Here is a 21,604-nt window from a genome sequence, read left to right on the forward strand (position 1 = left end):
TAGTTTGGGGCAAACTAAGTTGTCCTGGTCCCACGAGCAGAGGTAAAGGGTGGGGGTGGGTATAGAAGTTAGGAATTAATGAGAGTCTTTGCAGGTAGGTTGGATTGTGGGATTGTAGTGGTGAAAGGGTTAAAGAGAAAGGGAGAGGTTAAAGGAAGTGATGTAGGGGAATGAGGGACTTTTTACAGGATTAAGTGGTAGGGATTAAGGGAAGTAGGTACATTTTGGCATGGGTTGGTGGCCCTCCCACCCTCCCTTTTTTGGATATGGATGGAAGATGTTGGGCAGTTTAAGGTGGAGAAGAGGGACGGGATTGAACTCTTTTTTTCCCCCTCTAATGAAGGTGGTTATTAATTGGTTAATGATTGTTTGGTCAGGAGGTGAGCAGGTACACTGCTTATTTAAGTGCTGGGTGAGTAGGTACACTGCCCCAGTGGAGATGGTATCAGGGTGAGTAATGACGCTGCCCTGAGGTACATTCATCCAGGGTGAGTAGTGACGCAGCCCTGAGATCGTTGCTGATGAAGATAATTGATGCTGTTTTGTGTGTATAAGTTCATTGTACAATAGTGGTCAATAAAGGTCGTCAAATGGCTTTATGTGTTTGGTGTGGTTTATTTAAAGGGGGCTGGGACAATGGTGTATTATACAGTTGTGTCCTACAAATGTGGGATATTTTGCAGTAATGTGCTTCTGTGGTATATTATATAGTGATGTCCCGTAGCTGTGGTATATTTTACAGAAATGTCCTGCAGATGTGCTGTATTATAAAGTAATATCCTGCTGTGGTGTATGGCAGTGTAATGTCCTGAAGCTGTGTGATATTATAAAGTCATGTCCTACAGCTGTAGTATATACACATAAAGGTCCTGCTGCAGTATATTAGACTGCAATGTTCTGCAGCTCTTATGTAATATAGAGACATATTCTTCTGTGCTCTATAATGCAGTAATGTCCTGCAGCTGTGGTGTATTTTACAGTAATGTTCTGCAGCTGCAATTTCCTGCTGTGGTATACTATACAGCAGAGTCCCACTATAGTGGTGTATAACACAGTAATGTCCTGCTATGGAGTATTATGCGGTATTTTCCTGCAGCTCTGGTGTATTATGCAGTAATTTCCTACTACATCAGTTTTGTATTTTATGGTAATGTCTTGCAGCTGCAGTGTATTATGCAGTAAATTCCTGCTATGGTGAATTATACAGTAATGTCCAACAGCTCTGGTGTATTATACAGTAATGTTCTGCAGCTGTGGTGTATTGTACAGAAATGTCCTGTTACGGTGTATCATACATTAATGTCATGCAGCTGTAGTACATTATAATGTCCTGCTGTGGTATGTTACACAACAGCGTCCTGCAGCTGTGTTGCCTTATGTGGTAATATTATGCTGTAGTGCATTTTACAGTAATTTCCTGCAGCTGTGGTGTAATTTACAGTAATCTTCAACAGTGGTGTATTATACAGTAATGTCCTGAAGCTCTGGTGTACTATACAGTACTAACCTGCTGCGGTATATTATTCAGTAATGTCCTGCAGCTGTGGTGAATTATACAGTAATATCCTGCTGTGATGTATTATACAGTAATGTCCTGAAGCAGTGGGTATTATACAATAATTTCCTGCATCTACTGTGTATTATACAGTCATAGGATCATAGGATCATTGGAAGTTAATAGGCTATTGGCCCTCAGGTTCTCACAAGCCTAGCCAAGAATTTAGCCCATATTCCAAAAAGTCAGCACCCTATGCCACTGTCCAGCAAGGACACAGGTGGAATCCCAGGGGTGTATTTTCTGTTCCTCATCCAGTTATCCAGGATGCACTTAAAAAAGGTTAATAAGGTACTCTGCCTGATTTGGAGATGGAGTCTATTCCACAAAAGGGGGAGTCTCTGGGACACAAATCTGTCTTGCCAACAAGTCCTATTGATGTCACAGACCAGGTTGAGGTCATGCGTGTCGGTTACTCGAGTGGAGCGTGACTTGTGGATATCCAGCAGTCCAATCAAGTCGGGGTCTGAGATTGTTTTATATTGCAGACAGATGTCACCTCTGAGGAGTCTGTAGGAGACTGAGTAGAGGGACAGAGCCTTTAGCCTATCTGTGTAGGGTAGATGTCTGAGACCCTGGATTCTCCTGGTGAGCAACCTCTGTGGTCTCGCTAGCTGCTGCATGTGCGTGTGAGATATATGATGAAAGGGGCATTGAACTCAATAATGTTTTTTTTAAGGGAAGAATGCAAGGATGTTATGACCACCTTGTCCCTAGATGAGATGCCTTTACTAATGAGGTGGGCCACTTAGAAAGCTTTCCATACAATGGAGGCAATATGGAGGTCAAAAGTCAGTTTGCTATCATCCTGGGTGCCCAGGTCCCTCACTAATGATTGTGTGCTTAGGACCTTTTTATCAATGTGATAATTTGTGAAGATGTCATTCTCCTCAAAGGGGATGATGATGTATTTTTTGGCATTCAGTTTGAGATCATGTTTCTGACACTAGTCATTTGTTTGGGGAGCCCATCATGGAGGGATCTCCACGTCACTAGGGGAACTGATGACAGCACCTAGATTGTAGTCACCAGCAAACTTGGTAAGCCATAGCCCACTGGTTTTGGTCTGCACCTCAGAAAAGTATATCCCAGACAGTAGAGGTCCCAAGACCAATCCATGGAGTACACTGTTCATTACAGGTGTACTGCTTGAGATGGCTTTCCCTATTTTGACTAGGTGGGTTCTATCAGTGAGCCAGTTTGCTACCCATCTGGTAACATATGGATTGATGCCTAGTTGAGAGACTTTATCTATTATACCTGAGTGGGGAATAGTATCAAAGTCTTTAGCCAGGCCAAGGTAGGTGGTGTGCACCATCTTCCCCTCATCCATGGCCTTGGTGACTATCTCAAAGAAGTTGACCAAATTTAACAGGCATGACCTCCCCTTCACAAAAGCAAACTGCATGGGATTGAGTGTCTGGAGGTTGCCACTGTCCTTGTTAATGAGGCTCATGATAATCTGCTCCATGTCCTTGCAGATAAGGCTAGTTAGGCTGATGGCTCTATAATTTCCTGGATTGGTGGACACTCCACCTTTGTACAAAGGGATGATTGTGGCTGTCCTCCACTCAGCCAGGACAAAGCCAATGCTCAGACTTTGGTTGAATAGAGTGCCTAATGATGCTGCAAGTTCCTGCCAGAGTTCATGTAGGATGCAGCCCGGGATGTTATCGGGTCCCATGCAGGCTGTATTTTTTGCCTTTGAGAGGGTAGTGATGACTTTCTCCCTAGAGATAAGGGGCGGGGTCAGGTGCTGGGGATGTCCTGTTTTACTGATGGGGGACAAGGGGTGAAGTTTTCACTGAACCTGTCTGCCTAAAGGTTGGCTATATATACAGCATTTGTGTATGTGGTGTCCTTGACCATCAGTTCTGAGCAGATTTGGGTACTTCCTTTGAGACTGCAAGCATATGTGAAGAAGACCTTATGATTGTCTTTACTAGATGTGGCCAGTTTGGACTCAAAAAAGTTTGCTTTGGAAGATTTCACTAGTGCTGTTACTGTTTGTTTAGGCTAAGGAGAGATTGCTTCCAATTAGGCAGCTGCTCTGTCTTGGTCCTGGACAGCAATTATTTTCCCTTTTATTATGGAATTTATTTATTGCAGATGTACACCAGACAGGTTTATATTTCTTCAAGAGGAGGATTTTGTCCTCTTGGGTATTGGTGATTCCATGCAGCTATATAAATGCTCAAACAGCACTTTGGTGTAGTTTTGGACATATGTTCCAGTTCCTATGGAGGGGGAGGGGTCTATGAAGCTGTTTATACCGTACCTCAGGAGGCTCTAATGAGCTCTGGAGAAGTTTTTTGTTTGACCCTAGCTGTGGGGGGGAGGATGCTGACTTTGAAAGTGCCAATGTGCTGTCAAATCTTACCAGGGATGACAGCACTGCAGGGATGCTGCAGTGGTTACTCATGTTGGTAATACCAAGTCCAAGATATTTTCACCTCTTGTGGGGGTATCTACCAACTGGTCCAAGGCATTTGCATTGACAAAGTCAAGGAATCTCTGAGCATTTACATTCTGGCATGAGTATTTCTTCCAATCTATGGCTGGATAGTTAAAGTCACCCAGGATCAGGGTAAAGGTTGAATCTTTTTTTTTTTCTCAACATTTTTTTATTTTTTAAGTGCAGTTGGATAAATTCCATAGTATTTGTATATAACATCTTAGATAACTATGTACACTATTTACATCAGCCTGACACTATAACAGAGCTCAATATATGCATTTACTTTATAAGTATAACAATCCAGTTATCAGAGTATATCTCTTCAGTTATTGTAAAGTTTCAATTAATGATAAGACTTTTTTCTATGGATTGTTAATAAGTGGCTTAGGATGAATCCTTAATTCTTTAATTTTAATTTCCAACAATGCTGTGGTCTTCAATAGGCTGTAGAAGTCTTCCAAAGTCAGAATTGTGTTTGTATTCCATCTTTTTGTTATACACTTCCTTGAGATTGAAAGTATTGTCCAAACTAGATACATATTTGACTCATTCAAATGAGGACCTTCATACACATTTAATAATACTACAGCTTTAGGTAAGTTAAACGATTCATTAAATAAAGCTTGTAAAATGTTTTTAATACCATTCCAAAATGGCTTAATTTTAACACAGTCAAAAAAAATGTGATTCCAATCTGCATTGTGTATTTGCTCACACCTCCAACATATTCCTTTTGTGGAATAATTAATTTTAGTAATTTTATCTGGAGTTAAAAATGCTCTGTGCAAGCATTTCCCAATAAAAAATTTCCAGCATTGTGTAAAGGATATATGTTTTATTCATAATAAAATATTTGATTTAATTTCTTCAGTTAGCTGTAATGACTGTCCTTTTGTTATATAATTCCAATATGAGGATTTGGGTATTGTTTTATAATTTATCAATATCTTGTAAAATTTTGAAATACTATTTCCCATGTCATAATCATTATATATGATTTCATATAGGTATTTTGTAAGTTTAGGTATTTCTTTAAATGAAGAATGACTAATTATTTGGCATAAATCTTGTGAATATGTCAGCATGCTTTGCATAGTTAGCCAATCTTGTTGTGGAATTTTATATGTAGTTTCTATTGTTTGCATATCCAGAACTTTTAGTTCTTTGATACATTGAAACCAACAAAGAAATCCTTTCTGTTCCCAGAAATTAATTATTTATCTGTATATTTTATGTGGATAGCTCTTTGTAACTATGAATGGTGTTAAAAGATCAAACCAGATTTTTAAATCTGTATTTGCATTAATAATTGTCCTAAATAAGTCAATGTAATAATTAATCATATGAGTTTTAGTGGGCTTAGTTATGTTATATTGAATACTAATACATATGTGCCATGGCAAATTGTTTTTATCTGTTATTTGATTTTTTTTTTTTTGTAAATCAAATTCATTTATTGATATTAAGTTAGTAATTCTTTCCAATTTGCAGAATAATTTGGACTTATCCAGTCTGAGATTGTTTTAGATATTGATGCTTTTATATATGTTTCTATATCAGGAAAGTTTAATCCTCCCTGTTTCCATGGTCAGATATGAAAGCTATTCTGTTTCTTTTGGGAAACCATAACAATTTTATTAGGCATGAGTTTATTTCTTTGAGTATATTCCTTTCTGGTAAAGTTGTATTGTCAAAGCTATATATAGAATCTTGGGTAGTGAAACCATTTTTATTAACTGTAGTCTATCTTCAAATATTAATATTATTTTGTTCCACTTTTCCACAGAGATTTTAATTGTATTGATGATATTGTACTTTTTTGAGACTAATTCATTATTATCCTTGCATAACTGAATTCCTAGATATTTTAAGGTAGATTTTTGTTTCCCTATAATGTGATTTTACTTCATCTGCAATTCTTTTTTTTAATTTAAAAATAAAAATTTTGATTTTGATTTATTGAAATGGAGTCTTGAAGTCCTGTAAAATGTGTCCGTTAAAATATCTAAATGAAAAGCAAAACCAACAATATCCAGATTTCCCCTTTACAAGTGAGACAAATGATAGAGAAAGTACATAGTTGTTATTTGTCTTTCGGCTTTTCCCGGTTAGGGGTCGCCACAGCGGAACTCCGGTCCGCTAATGATTGGCAGTTGGTTTTTATGGTGTCAAGTTGCCAGCCCAACACCCAGTCTTCAATGAAGGCACGTACATAGTGAACTTAGAAATTTTGAAAGTTTGGGCCTTATAGATGATGGCCTTCTAAAGTATTTTTTAATACATAATCCCCTCACTTCTAACATCCAGGGATTACTGAAGTTACATAAATGTAAGGTAAATCCCTCTATGAGACCAATAGTAGCAGGAAGGGATTGGTGTACAGAATCCATTTCCATATTTCTGGATAAAAATCTTAGGAATTTATTGAGTAAGTCAGAATATATTTTAAGAGATACTGAACATTTTATTAGAGATCTTTATGAGTTTTCCAGGAAGGGAGAAATGACTGCACTTACTTTGTTGGTTACACTTGATGTAATTTCTCTTTTCACAACAATCCCAAATGAGCTTGGAATTAATAGTGTCACAGAGTTACAAGAGAAAGATGGAAACTACATGAGAGAAAGGATACAGCTAACAGAGATCTTATTGAAACTAGTGCTTGAGAATAACATATTTTTGTTTAGGGACAGAATATACTGGCAGTGCAATGGTGTTGCAATGGCCACATCATGTGCCAACAGTTATGTGAATGTGGTGATGTCAGCGCGGGAGGTAGAGAATGTGGAAATGGGTCCCTATAAACAGCACATACTGTTTTTTCGAAGGTTTGTAAATGACCTCTTCCTGTTATGGAAGGGGTCAGTAGAACAATTATTGGATTTTGTGGAATGGATTAATAATTTAACACCATTCCTTAAATTTACATTGACTTGCTCTTGCTCTGAGATGAATTTCCTGGATGCCAGTATAGTGAGAGGAGAGGAAGGGGAATTAAGTACAAAAATGTATAGGAAAGAATGTCATGCCAATAAATTGCTGATGAAAGACAGTATGCATCCTAAATATGTGTTTACAAATGTCGCACATAACCAGTTGTATAGGGTGTCAAGGCTTAATGTTAAACAGAATGACTTTAAACAACTAGCAGAAGTAGTAAGTACAGAGTTGGTGGAAAGGGGATACAATAAGGAGGAAGTACGTAGTAATATGATAGAGATAGAAAAATTATGGGGTACGAGAGCAAAGTCCTATTTTTCAGAACCTTGTGAAAACTCTGGGGCTAATAAAATATATAATAATAGTAAGCTTAGAATGTGTGTTAGTTATTCAAAAGACATAAGAAAATATACCAATATTATTAATACTCATTGGAATCTCTTGACTACAGATAGGCAAGTGAGTAAGTTTCTGGACCCACATCCTCAGTTTAGGTTTAAGAACAAAAAGTAATTGAAAAGAAGACTGTGTACAGCGAGAGATCAGATAGGGCATTCTAAAAAGAGAGGGACTAAACCCTGTAGGAGATGTCAGTATTGTGAATATATAGATGTAGGAACAGAATTTGAGCATCCAGATTCTCATGAGGTCTTTCATTTGGGCGTTAATGCAACTTGTAGTACCCCTCCATGTGGTATATCTGGCTACGTGCCAGTTATGTTATAAATTCTATGTTGGTAAGACCGATAGATTGCTCAAAGATAGAATAAGAGAGCACATATATCATATTAAAAAGAAAAGCATATTTAATGCAGTTACAAAGCATGTGTCTGAGACAAGTGAAAGACATAGTTTTAAATTTATGGTCTTAGGCAGATGTTATGAGAATAGGGAGGGGGGTGATATCAAAGCTAGAACGGAAGCGTTAGAAGCAAACTGGATTGTGAGGTTGAGGGCTGATGTAGGACATGGCTTAAATGATCATGTGCCAGTGAGACCCATTTTAAAAAATAGACCATTGCATAGGTGATGTTTTTAAATGTGTTATATGTGTACATATTTTTCTGCATTTGCATTTGATGGTACATAATTTTAAATGTATACTTTTTTTATATATTTTTAGAAGCATTTTTCTTTAAATAGTTAAATGGTTTTGTCATGTGATTTGTGATGATAGTATAAAATGGGTGTTTTAGCAACAATGTAGATACACCTGAAGAAGCATTTAGTGAAAGCGATTGTGTGTTAATAAACAGCTATGTTGGCTGAAGAAACTGAAGCCTTGCCTTTGCTTTTTTTTTTACAATTAAAATATCTAATTCTTCTAATGTCTCTTTTGTAGTGGATAATGTTAATAATATGTCATCTACAAAGAGCATTACTTTAGAATTGTATTGTTCATAAAAATCTACTCCTTTGATTTTTGTATTGCTACGTATTGAATCTGCCAATATTTCAATAGCCAAAGCAAATAGAATCAGTGACATGGGACATTCTTGTTTAGTACCCTTTGTTATATGTATAGATATCCCCTGCATTGTTGTCAGGGTGAAAGCACTTGTGGTGAATTTTTAAATTAAACCTTTGTATTGGCTGACACTTGCTGCTGCCTGGACCGTTTGTCTGGTTATACATTTCTAAATCATACTTTAACTGAAGAGAGCATTAGCCTCCATGACAGCATCTTCTCTTTTCTTCAAAACACTCTACTGTTACTGATATTATATATGATGTTAATTTGTTACGTTTGAGTCTGAACTCTGAAGAATGGTACCTTGTTGAATTAGTTAATTAATTACTTACTTAAATTATTGTAAGTAAAATCAATGAAAAATGAACAAGATAAATATTCATTGAGTTCAAGTAGGGAATAGAAACTTCTGTGTTTGTATTATATGGGACTTTGCTTGGCTTATATATAATGTATATAATAACCCATCTTGACCTACCTTTGTTTGTGAAGAATTATTGGACTCTTTGAACATTCTGAATAAATCATTACTGTTTCTCAGTTGTTTAAGAATCCCTCCTTTTTTTAATAAAAAACAGACGACAAGTGATGTACCATATTAGTTGATACTGTGAGAGATGTAGTTGTAAGAGTTATTTTTTTGGGACAGCTATCTTGGAATCAGTTTTTTATTTCTTCTTTCTAGCATCAGTCCAAGGATTTGTTTCTTTTATTCTTTTAAGAGTAGGAGCCATCTATTCCATTTCTTCTGGGATATACACTATGTTGTTGTTTTTGATGAATATAGTAGCTTCTTCTAAGTCTAGGAGGAGTCCCTGGTGGTCTAGTGGTTAGGATTCGGTGCTCTCACCGCCACGGCCCACATTTGATTTTTAGTTAGGGAAGCTTCAATGCATTTTTAATCCAAGTCACTGTGAGCCATGTGTTCTAGTGAACTAAACCTCACCACAACAATAAATAGAACATGCTGGAGGGATAGATTCCTGTCACAGAAACTCCACATGCTTTGGAACAAAATTCCAAATGACATCAGACAGAGCCCCACACTAACACTCTTCAAGAGAAACCTTGACAAGTGAATGGGTAACAGAAAATACACCCCTGGGATCACTTCATTGGCTCTGCTTGACAAAAGATCAATTAATTAATCAATGGGGTGGCGAAAGCCGACACACTCTGGCTAGGCTTATAAATGCCCTCGGGCAGATAGCCTAGTACCTACCTATGAACCTATTACATTTTCTCATCTCATTGGAAAAAAGTATTTTATCTTGGCTGGAAAGGCCAGATGTGCTTTAATTTTGTTTTGTTTCAACATTTTTATTATTGGCCAGACTTTTTTGCTTTGTTCTAGTATTTTGGAAGAATAATCATTGTCAAACCTTATCAGGCTTTGATTGCATTTTAAGGCTAATTTTCGAGAAGCAGATTTTAATATTAGTGCCTTGTCCAGAAATGAAAGAATTGTTTTAACTATGGATCTAGGTGGAGTATTTGTTGAGTTAGAAGTAGGTTTCCTCAGTGCTCTATGCACCCTTTCAATCCCAAATGAAAGTCCCTCTTTCAAGTCTAAAAATTCAGGAATCCAGGTTGTTAAAAATGAAATAATGTCTTCTCCTTCAGTGTTTTCAGGCAGACCAAAGATCCTTATGTTGTTTCTCCTTTCCCTGTTTTCTAAGTCATCTATTTTGTTAAGCAGCCATGTGTTCTGTTTAAGCAGAAATTCTTTTTGGAATTCTTCCTTTTTGTCTCTCCCTTCAATGTCATTAAGAGCAGTCTCTATATTTGTTAATTTTGTATGATGTTGCTGTAATAGTTCTTTAAGACTATCAGTCTGTTTTTGAGAATTTAATTTGAGGTTTTCTAAGTCATTTTTAAAGCCATCCATCTTCAAAGATAGTTCCTGTAAGGTAGATGTCATCAATTGCAGTTCTTTTTTCAAAGCAGCATCTGAATGAGAATTCCTTGAGTTGTTCATATTTAGTGACTCAATATATGTCCAAGTTACTTGACAGGAAACTTTTTGTATATCTCCACCAAAATTAATATTTATGCAGTTTAGCAGTTTATCTATAGATTTCTGACATTTTAAACTTGAAAATAATAAAATGTTCCTATATTATTATAATAGTTTATGGAGCTTTCAAAATTCACTGCTCTCAGTTAGCCATCTAGGCTCCGCCACCTCCAAAGGGGTTGAATCTTGATAGATATGAAGAGGTCCAGATAGGTGGAATGGGCATCTTGAGTCAAAGTCGGAGGTGTATAGCTGACTATAAATTGAATTGGAGTCTTGTCCATTGTTAATTGCACCTGGAGTGTTTTCTGTGCATCATACTGTTTCACCAGCCTGGAGGTATGCATGTCTTTTTATATATATTTTGCAACTCCACCTCCTTTTGCTTTGCTGCCCACAGTTTGGGGTCTGAATGTATGATAGGGCAAGTAACATGGTATGGCTGGGGTACTCTCTGCAGGTTTAAACCAGGTTTCTGTGACTGCACAAATGTCAGCATATTCCAGGGTTAAGAATGCTTGCAATGAGTGCAGTTTCATGCTTAGACTCCTAGCATTTAGTAGCATGCCCTTTAATTTACGTTTTGATGAAAATTTCAAGTTTGTAGTTTTGACCTCCTGGCATTGCCTAAAAAAGGCACTATGGGGGAGCCAGGAGCCTAAACCCCAAGAGAGACAGATGCAGTCCATCTCTGGCAAAGCATCATGGTTTGTCAATTATGTCATCCCAGGCTGTCAAGTACTGGATCCCCTTAGAATGAAAACAGAAACTAAACTAATTGTTTAAGTCAATCATTTTCTGTTTGTATTGAGGCATCATTCTTGGTGACTGTAGAATGCTGCTTAAGGCTAGGAACATACCTGCCTGGGACACATATTCAGTGAGTTCAATCATGTCTCTCTTCATATAGTCCAGGGATGTACGTCTCAGGTCAAGTCATAACAGTATTTGTTGACAGACTTGAATGCATGGGTGATATGGCAGATTCTGGCACCCGACAAACAACTAATTGTGACTTTCAACTTATCCAGTCTGGTGAGAGGCACATCTGTGTGTCTTACAATGGCATTTCCTATGACAAATATGTTGGGTTTATGTTTCGGCCTTGTGGCCGTGAGACACAGGTGTATTGACAATGTGTGGTGTGTGGTTTCATGAGCAGTGGAGTTTTCATGTGTTTTTGTCTTGGAGGTCTGTTGTGTTTGGGTATCATTTTGGTGAGGACCACGGCATATGTGGGGGTGTGTTGTGTAGGTGTTGGTGGTGTTTCAGGTGTGGTGTTTGTGTTGACAACCTTCTCAGTGCCAGATATACTAATGTCCATAGCTGTGGCCTATTATACAGTTATGCCCTGCAGCATTATTGCAAAGCTCTGTAAATGCCTGCAGTAGTCATTTATTATACAGTAATGTCCTGCATCTAGGGAGTATTATGCAGTAATGTCCTGCTGTAATGTATTATGCAGTAATATCCAGCAATTGTGGTGTATTACAAAGTAATATCTTGTGCTGTATTATACAGTAATACCCTGCAGCTGTGGTGTATTAACAGTAATGTCCCACAGCAGTAGTGTATTACACAATAATATCTTGCCGTGGTGTATTATATGGAAATTTCCTACAGCAGTGGTATGTTATGCAGAAATGTCCTGCAGCAGTGGTGTATTATACATTAATGTCATGTAGCAGTGGTGTATTATACAGTAATATCATGCTGTGGTGTATTATATAGTAATGTCCTACAGCAGTGGTATGCTATACAGTAATGTTCTGCAGCAGTGGTGCATTATACATTAATGTCTTGTAGCAGTGGTGAATTATACAGTAATATCTTGCTGTGGTGTATTACATAGTAATGTCCTACAGCAGTGGTATGTTATACAGTAAAGTCCTGCAGCTACAGTGTATTATACATTAATGTCATGTAGTTGTGGTGTATTAACAGTAATGTCCTACAGCAGTAGTGTTTTACACAGTAATGCCCTGCAGCTGTGGTATATTATACAGTAACATCTTGCTGTGGTGCATTATACAGTAATGCCCTGCAGCTGTGGTGTATTATACAGTAATGTCCTGTAGCTGTGGCATGTTATACAGTAAAGTCCAGTAGCAGTGGTGTATTATACAGTATTGTCATGTAGCAGAGGTATATTATACAGTCATGTGTGTACATATGGCATATTATACAGTAATGTCCTGTCACAAAGGTGTATTATACAGTAATGTCCTGCAGTTATAGTGTATTATATTGTGATGTCCTGAAACAGTGGGTATTATACAGTAATGTCCTGCAGCTACAGTGTATTATACATTAATATCCTGTAGCTGTGGTGTATAATACAGCAATATCTTACTGTGGTGTATTATATAGTAATGTACTACAACACTGGTGTACTACACAGTAATGTCCTTCAGCTGTAGAGTATTATACAGTAATATCTCACTGTGGTGTATAATATAGTAATATCTTGCTGTGGTGTATTATGTAGTAATGTCCAACAGTAGTGGTATGTTATACAGTAATGTCCTGCAGCTCTGATGTATTATACAACAATATCTAGCTGTGGTATATTATACAGCAATATCTTACTTTGGTGTATTATACAGTAATGTACCACAACAGTGGTATACTACACAGCAATGTTCTTCAGCTGTAGTGTATTATGTAGTGATATTTTGCTGTGGTGTATTATATAGTAATATCTTACTGTGGTGTATTATATAGTAATGTCCTACAGCAGTGGTATGTTATACAGTAATGTCGTACAGCTCTGATGTATTAACAATATGTAGCTGTGATGCATTATACAGTAATGTCCAACAGCTGTGATTTATTATATAGTAATTCCTACAGTAGTGGTATGTTATACAGTAATTTCCTGCAGCTATGATATATTATACAACAATATCTAGCTGTGGTATATTATACAGTAATGTACTACAACAGTGATGTACTACCCAGCAATGCCCTACAGCTGTAGTGTATTATACAGTAATATCTTTTTGTGGTGTATTATATATTGTTGTCCTGCAGCTGTGGTATGTTATACAATAATGTCCAGCAGCTCTGTTGTGCAGCAATGTTCTGCAGCTGTGGTGTATTATACAGCAATGTCCTGCAGCTGTAGTGTATTATACAGTAATGTCCTGCAACAATGGTGTATAATACAGTAATGTCCTGCAGCTGCGGTGTATTAACAGTAATGTCCTACAGCAGAAGTGTGTTACACAGTAATGTCCTGCAGCTGTGGTGTAGTATACTGTAATGTCCTGCTGTGGTGCATTATGCACTAATATCCATTAGCTCTGGTATGTTATACAGTAATGTCCTGTACCAGTAGTATATAACACAGTAATGTCCTGCAGTTGTAGCGTATTATATTGTGCTTTCCTGAAGCAGTGGGCATTATACAATAATGTTCTGCAGCTACAGTGTATTATATATTAATGTCCTGTAGCTGTGGTGTATTATACAGTAATATATTGCTTTGGTGTATTATATAGTAATGTCCTACAGCAGTGGTATGTCATACAGTAATGTCCTGCAGCTCTGATGTATTATACAACAATATCTAACTGTGGTGTATTATACAGTAATGTACTACAACAATGGTGTACCAAACAATAATGTCCTTCAGCTGTAGTGCATTATACAGTAATATCTCACTGTGGTGTATTATACAGTAATGTCTTACAGCTGTGATGTATTACATAGTAAAGTCCTACAGCAGTGGTATGTTATTCAGTAATGTCCTGCAGCTCTGATGTATTATACAACAATATCTAGCTGTGGTATAGTGTATTATACAGTAATATCTTTTTGTGTTGTATTATATAGTTCTGTCCTGCAGCTTTGGTATGTTATACAGTAATGTCCAGTAACAGTAGTGTATAATACAGTAATGTCCAGCAGCTCTGGTATATTATACAGCAATGTCATGCAGCTGTGGTATACATTGTATGGTAATATCCTTTAGCTGTCATGTGTTCAACAGTAATACTGCAGCTGTGGTATATCATATGTTAATGAGCTCTGTGGTATATTTAAGCAATAATCAATGACGTTGATGTGGTATATTAAGATTTACCTGTGGTTGGTTTGATTTAATCATGAGGGCAAAGCCCGAGTAATTAAATAAAGCCAACTGTGGGTAAATCTTAATATACCACACCACATACTTAATATACCACACCACAGAGTCAGTTACTGCTATAATACAATGACATTATTTAAGAAATAAAAACTGTCCTTCCATGGCTGGTAGATATCTTGTTGCCTTTTTTGATGTACTGTGCATGTGTATGGGGCTTGCATTCCCACGCATACCCAGTACATGAGTGCTTTGTAAAGGAAGTAACAGAGAAAAGAAGGTATCTGTTGCTCTGTTTTCTTTTTCTTTTTTTTTTTTTGTTTTAATAAAAAAAAAGTTTTGGACAGTTTAGGAGTAGGAGAGAGTCAGAATGGAGGAAATACAAGGAAAATCAGGTACATGTCTTTTGTTTTGAATAACGTACCTGATTTTCCTAGTATTTTCTCCGTCCTGTCTCTTTGCTATATCCAGAGCCCGGACTACAGATTTTTTTTTTTATTTTTGTAAAAAAATAAAATTAATAAAAGTTACAGTATATAGCAATGGAAAAAAGTACAGGCGGCCGGACCTTTTTCCATTGGTATATCCTAGGATTTACAATGGGCATGCTGATCGGGTTGACCAATCAGTATGCTCATTTTGGAATATTAATGACCAGTCATTGTATAATATACATTAATGTCATGTATCCATGGTGCATTATACAGTAATGTCCTGCTATGGTGTATTATTCACTAATATCCATAAGCTGTGGTGTATTATACAGTTATGTCCTACAGCAGTAGTGTATAATACAGTAATGTCCTGCAGCTGTGGTGTGTTATACAGTAAAGTCCAGCTGTGGTATATTGTACAGTAATGTCCTGTAGCTGTCATGTGTTCAATAGCAATACAACAGCTGTGGTATATTATATGCTAATGTGCTCTGTGGTATATTATACATTAATGTCGTGCAGCCATGGTGTATTATACAGTAATGTCCTGCAGTGGTGCATTATACAGTAATGTCCAGTTGTGTTGTATTATACACTAATATCCATCAACTGTGGTATGTTATACAGTAACTTCCTACAGCACTGTTGATTAATACAGTAATGTCCTGCAGCTGTGGTGTGTGTGTTATACAGTAATGTCCTGCTATGGTGTATTATACACTATTATACAACTGACCATTAACATTCCAAAACATGTAAGCTGATTGGCCAGCCCAACCAGCGTGCCCATTGTAAATCAGAGAATATACCAACAAAAAAGGTCCTGTCACCCAGACTTTTTTCCATTGGTATATTCTTTAAATTTTATTTTTATTTCTTAAAAAATAAAAAAAAAATCTGTAGTCTGGACTCCGGACATACCAGAGAGGCAGCATGAACAAAAAAAAAAAAAGAATTCTATCTTGTTTGCTAATTTCCCATATTTTCTAATGAGAATAGTCCAGTTTCCAGTCCTTGCTGATTTCAGGATTTTAGTTTCAGTGTTCAGAGCTATTCAGACCTTGATGTGGTACAGGGAGGTCCTACTGCTTACCAGTGAGAGTGGGAGCATTATACTGCCTAGCTAACACTAGAGGAGTGGTTTTCAGCTCTGAAATTGCAATTTTATTGGCCATTTTGGGCTGATTTCTGTCCCTTTCAACTTTCTGGCATAAATACGCTCGTTTGTGCACATTTGCACACCGCGCAGCACTGTGGGGCTAAGGTTAAACTACTCCCAGTGCCAGAAAGTCTGCTCTTTGAATTTTCCCTTAGAACTGGCTAGTTTATCAGCAGTAGCACTAAAGAAAGCACCTAACCAGACATGCAAAAGGGTCAGTTTCTGGTGATTTCTCCTGTCCACCTGGTGAATCTGGGCATACAGGGGCAATGCAGCAATTGCCTCATGTACAGAGACAACCCACTCCTCCTACCACCAAACACTACAAACCTGCAAGAGATGCAATTACATAGCCAAACTGGAAGCAAAGCTCTCTCCATCCAAGATTGTGCTAGACAGTCAAGAGGAGAAGGTTAACACCAACACAACACCTCAAACAACGCATAGTCCTTCAAAACCCACACCACCAAAACCCACACATAGCAACACAAAACCCACATATGCGGAGGCTCTTAACATTAACCTGCCCAAGCAACAGGGACCTCCAAAGCTGAAACACAAACAAACACCACACCCAAACCCAACCAAAGCATCACATAGCTCACACCAGTGTGCCACCCAACAGCAGCCTCTAAGGCAAGACAATGTACCCAACACTTTAGTCATGGGTGACTCTATAGTAAGGCACACTGATGTCCCACTCACCAGGCTGAACAAGGAGAAAATTACAGTTGCCTGTGGGGTGCCAGGATCTGCCACATAACACATGCACTCAAGTCACTCCACAAAAGGTACAACTATGATTCTGTCATTGTCCATGTTGGAGTGAAAGACTTGAGACATACCTCCCTGGACTACATGAAAAGAGACATGGACAGGTATGAACCTAGCCCTGAGTAGCATCCTGCCATCGCCCAGAATGATACCATAGTATACAGACAAAATGATTGACTTCAGTAATTGGCTAAGCTTCTGGTGTCATTCAAAGGAGATCCAGTATCTGTCTGCCTGGGATGACATGATGGACAAACAACGATGATTTGCAAGAGATGGTTTGCCCCTGCCAACCCTGGGAGCACATTCAGTTATGCATGGACCGAGCCATCCCAAATAGAACTAAGACACTGTCGTCTAAAAGAAGGAAGCCAATCTGGTCATCCCCTGCCATAAACAAGCTGCACAACAGAAGGAAGAAACTGCTGCAGAAAAGACAAAGAACCCAGGATTCAAATAAATCCCTCACCAGCCTCAGTAGAAAGCTGAGATCCCTCATAAAATCTTCCAAAGCTAGTTACGAAAACAAAATTGCCAAAGATTCCAAAGACAACTACAAGGCATTCTATAGCTATGTCAAGAATCTAAATGGCAATACTTAGATCTGCTCTAAGCTACAGCAGAATGGCACTAGATATACTGATCTCAAGGATATTTCCAATATCCTGGCAGATAGGTTCTGTGCCAACTTTTCCCCCCTCTCACCGCCTAAAAGGCCCATCTCAATACCAAAAGAATGCCAAAGTTTGGTAACCACAGCCACTCAGGTAAAAAACACACTCTCCCAAAGCCAAGAATACAGGATCCATTCGACCAGATGACATCCCGGGCTGTGTACTGCATGAATTACAAAATGAACTGGCACCACACCTATGTGTCATGTTTTATCATAGCCTCACCTCAGGCTTCATGCCCACTGAGTGGCGCACAGCTACAGTCATCCCTGTCCACAAGGGGGGATCCACTACCGCCCATCAGTTTGATGAGCCTGATCTGCAAGGCCATGGAGCATATTATCATGGAACTTATAAACAAAGACATTGGAAACCTTTAAACACTGGACCCCACCCAGTTTAGGTTCATGAAGGGCCGATCTTGCCTCCTGAACCTGATCGACTTCTTCAAATCAATCTCCAGAGCTGTGTGCGAGGGTAAGATGGTTCACCCAGCTTGCTTGGACCTCGCCAAGGCTTTCAACACCATCCCCCACTCTGGAATCATAGATACACTTACTAAGCTGGGCATTAATCCCTACATCACTTGATGGGTTGCAAACTGACTTACTGACAGAACACACACTGTAAAAGTAGCTGACTCCAAATCCATCTCCAGACAATTGACAAGTGGTGTACCACAGGGTTCTGTTCTGGGGCCACTCTTGTTTGGCATCTACTTCTCTGAAGTACAGGCCAACACGAATGGACTCTGGCTTGCAAAGTTCACAGATGACTGCAACCTGGGAGCCATTATTGAATCCCCAAATGATATGGATATACTACAAAAGGGCCTTACCAAAACAGATGCCTGGTGCCAGAGCCATGGGCTCAAGCTAAATGCCAAAAAATGTATAGTTGTCTCCTTTGGGAAAAACCATGTACCTGTGAACTACCACATAGGTGGCAGTACACTAAACACTGAAAGTGTGATAAGAGACATAGGGACATAGGTGGACAGTGGTCTCACCTCTATTAACCACATATCCACAACAGTTAGAAAATCCTTCGATGTGGCACACCTCATTACTAAGGGGTTTCATCCAGAAAAAGGAGGTCATTGTCCCTCTGTACTAATCCCTCATTAGACCCATTATAGAATACAATGCCCCGTTTGGTATGTACCTCACAAGACATCTGCAACAACTAGAAAGGCCGCAAAAATACCTCACAAACAGAATCACAGGCCTAAAGCAGATGCCTTATGCTGACCAATTAAAGAAATTCCAGCTATACTCTGTCGCATATTGCCTACTCAGAGGCGATCTCTGCCTAACATACAAGGCCATGTCAAACCCAGAGTTGTTGGACATGCTACACTTAAAGAAATCCCAATCCCTCTGAGCCACATGCACCAGGGATCTTAACCTTGTCATCACAATGAATAGAACATGCTGGAGGGATAGGTTCCTGACCCAGAAACTCCCCATACTCTGGAATAGGCTGCCCATACATGTCAGGCAGTGTGCCTCAATGGCCCTCTTCAAAAGGAATATTGCCGATTGGATGGGAGATAGGAAATTCACCCTGGGGATCACATCAGTAATCCTGCTAGACAGGGGTCCAGGAAAGTAAATATTTGTGGGAGGCAATAACCAGGGAATCCTTAGGGCTAGACTTGTATAGGCCCTAGGGCCAATAGCCTAGTACCTACCTATGAACCTATGAAATCAGGTACATTATTTTAAACTAAACACACGTACCTTATATCCCTTGTATTTCATCCATACTGTCTCTGTCCTAAAGTTTTTTTTTAATTAAAAAAAAAGAAACAAAAAAGGAGCAACAGAGATCTTCTTTTCTCCATTGCTTACTTTCCTGAGCAGTGATGTACTGGGAATGCATGAGAACGCAATACCAAATGCATGTGCAGTACATCAGATAAGGCTCAAGGAAATGTCCAGTGGCAGAAGGACAGTACAATGCCCTTATACAAAGACATTATTTAAGAAAAGTAAGTATTTTTTTCTTAAATAATGTCATTGTATAATAGCAATAACCCACGTCTGGATGTGGGCAATGGTGGATTTACCCACAGTTGTCTTTGTCTGGTCACTCAGGCTTTGGCTCGTGACCAAACCACACTAACCATGGGTAAATTCAGCAATGCCCACACCCAGACATGGGTTATTGCTATAATATCCATTAGTTGTGGTATGTTATACAGTAATGTCCTACAGCAATGGTGTATAATACAGTAATGTCCTGCAGCTGTGGTGTATTATTAAGTAATGTCCTGCTGATTTGGTGTACTGTAATGTAATATCCTGTTGTGGTGTATTATATAAAAATGTTCTGCAGCTGTGGTATATTAAACAGAATTGTCCTGTAGCTGTCATGTATTATGCAGTAATGTCCTGTTGCTGTGACATATTGTAAAGTAATGTGTTCAAGCAGTAGCGTATTATACTGCAATGTCCTGCACCAGTGGTATACAGAAATGTCCTGTGGATGTGGTCTATTATATAGCAATGTCCAGCTGTGGTATATTATACAGTAATGTCTTTTGCTGTAGTGTATTGTACAACAATGTCCTCCTGTTGTACATTATACATTAAGGTCTTGCAGCTGTGGTGCTTTTTACAGGAATGTCCTGCAGGAGTAGTGTATTATACAGGAATGTCCTGTTGTAGTTTATTATACAGTAATACCCTCTAGTTTTGGTGTATTATACATTAAAGACGTGCTGCGGTATATTATACAGCAATGTCCAGCTGCTGTGTGTATTGTATAGTAATGGCCTGCTGTGGTATATTATACAACAATGTTCTGCTGCTGTTGTATATTGCTAATGTCCTCCATCTGTGGTGTAGTATACAATAATGTGCTGCAGCAGTGTTGTACTACAGAGTAATGTCCACCAGATCTAATGTATTATACTGTAATTGACTGTTATCTTATATTATACAATAATATCCTGTAGCAGTGGTGAATTATACAGTGATGTCCTGCAACTGTAGTATAGTACAAATTAATGACTTGCAGCAGTGGTGTATTATACAGTAAAGCCCTGCAGCTTTTGTGTGTTATATAGTAATGTCCCGCAGTTATGTTGTACTATACAGTAATGTCCTGTAGCTTTGGTGTATTATACAGTAATGTCATACAACTATGGTGGATTATACAGCAATGCCCCATTGTTGTATAGTATACAATAATGTCCTGCAGCTGTGAAGCATTAAACTATAATGTCCTACTGTGATATAATATAAAGTAATGTCCTGCAGTGGTGTATAATACAGTATTGTCCTGCAGCAGTGGTACATTGTATTGTCATGTCCTGCTGTGGTCTATTTTACAGCAATATCCTCCAGCTGTTATGTATTATATAGTAGCGTCCTGCTGTGGTAAATTATACAGTAATGTTCCATAGCTGTAGTGTATTATTTAGTAATGTCCTGCTGTCATGTGTTATACAGTTATATCCTGCAGCTGTGATGCAATGGAGGGTGATGTCCTGTAGCTGTAGTGTATTTTACAGTTTACTATCAAAACAATTAAACAATTTACCATGAATATTCACATCCCTGAACCAGAATCACAAATACCATCATGCTGACTGCTCAGAATGTCGATTTTTTTAGAAGGAAAAAATTGACATTCGACATGTAATACACCGCTCATCATCCAAAAAAAGCATACATGTCTACTGTTTTGCAGGGAGGCAAGGCCTCTCCACCCTCCATCACACCCTGCTAATTATATATTCTAACTCCAAGATTGCACTACAGTGAGGAAAAGGGTAATTTTCCCAATCTGCACTGTAGTGCCATCCATTTAAAAATATTGACACTCAAAACTGTGACCACAAACTGCCTGTCGACGTTTCAGAGTCGACAGGATTTGTGGTAGCAGTTTTGTTTTTTTACCCCCTTACCTTCGACCATCTGACACACAGTGTGGTGTGCTTCATTATTTTGATAGTAAACTGTATTTTACACTAATGTTCTGTAACACTGGTGCATTCTACTGTCTTGACCTGCAGCTGTAGTG

Source organism: Protopterus annectens, chromosome 2.part2 (genome assembly GCF_019279795.1).
Source record: "Protopterus annectens isolate FY-2018-M chromosome 2.part2, PAN1.0, whole genome shotgun sequence".
Lineage (NCBI taxonomy): Eukaryota > Metazoa > Chordata > Ceratodontiformes > Protopteridae > Protopterus > Protopterus annectens.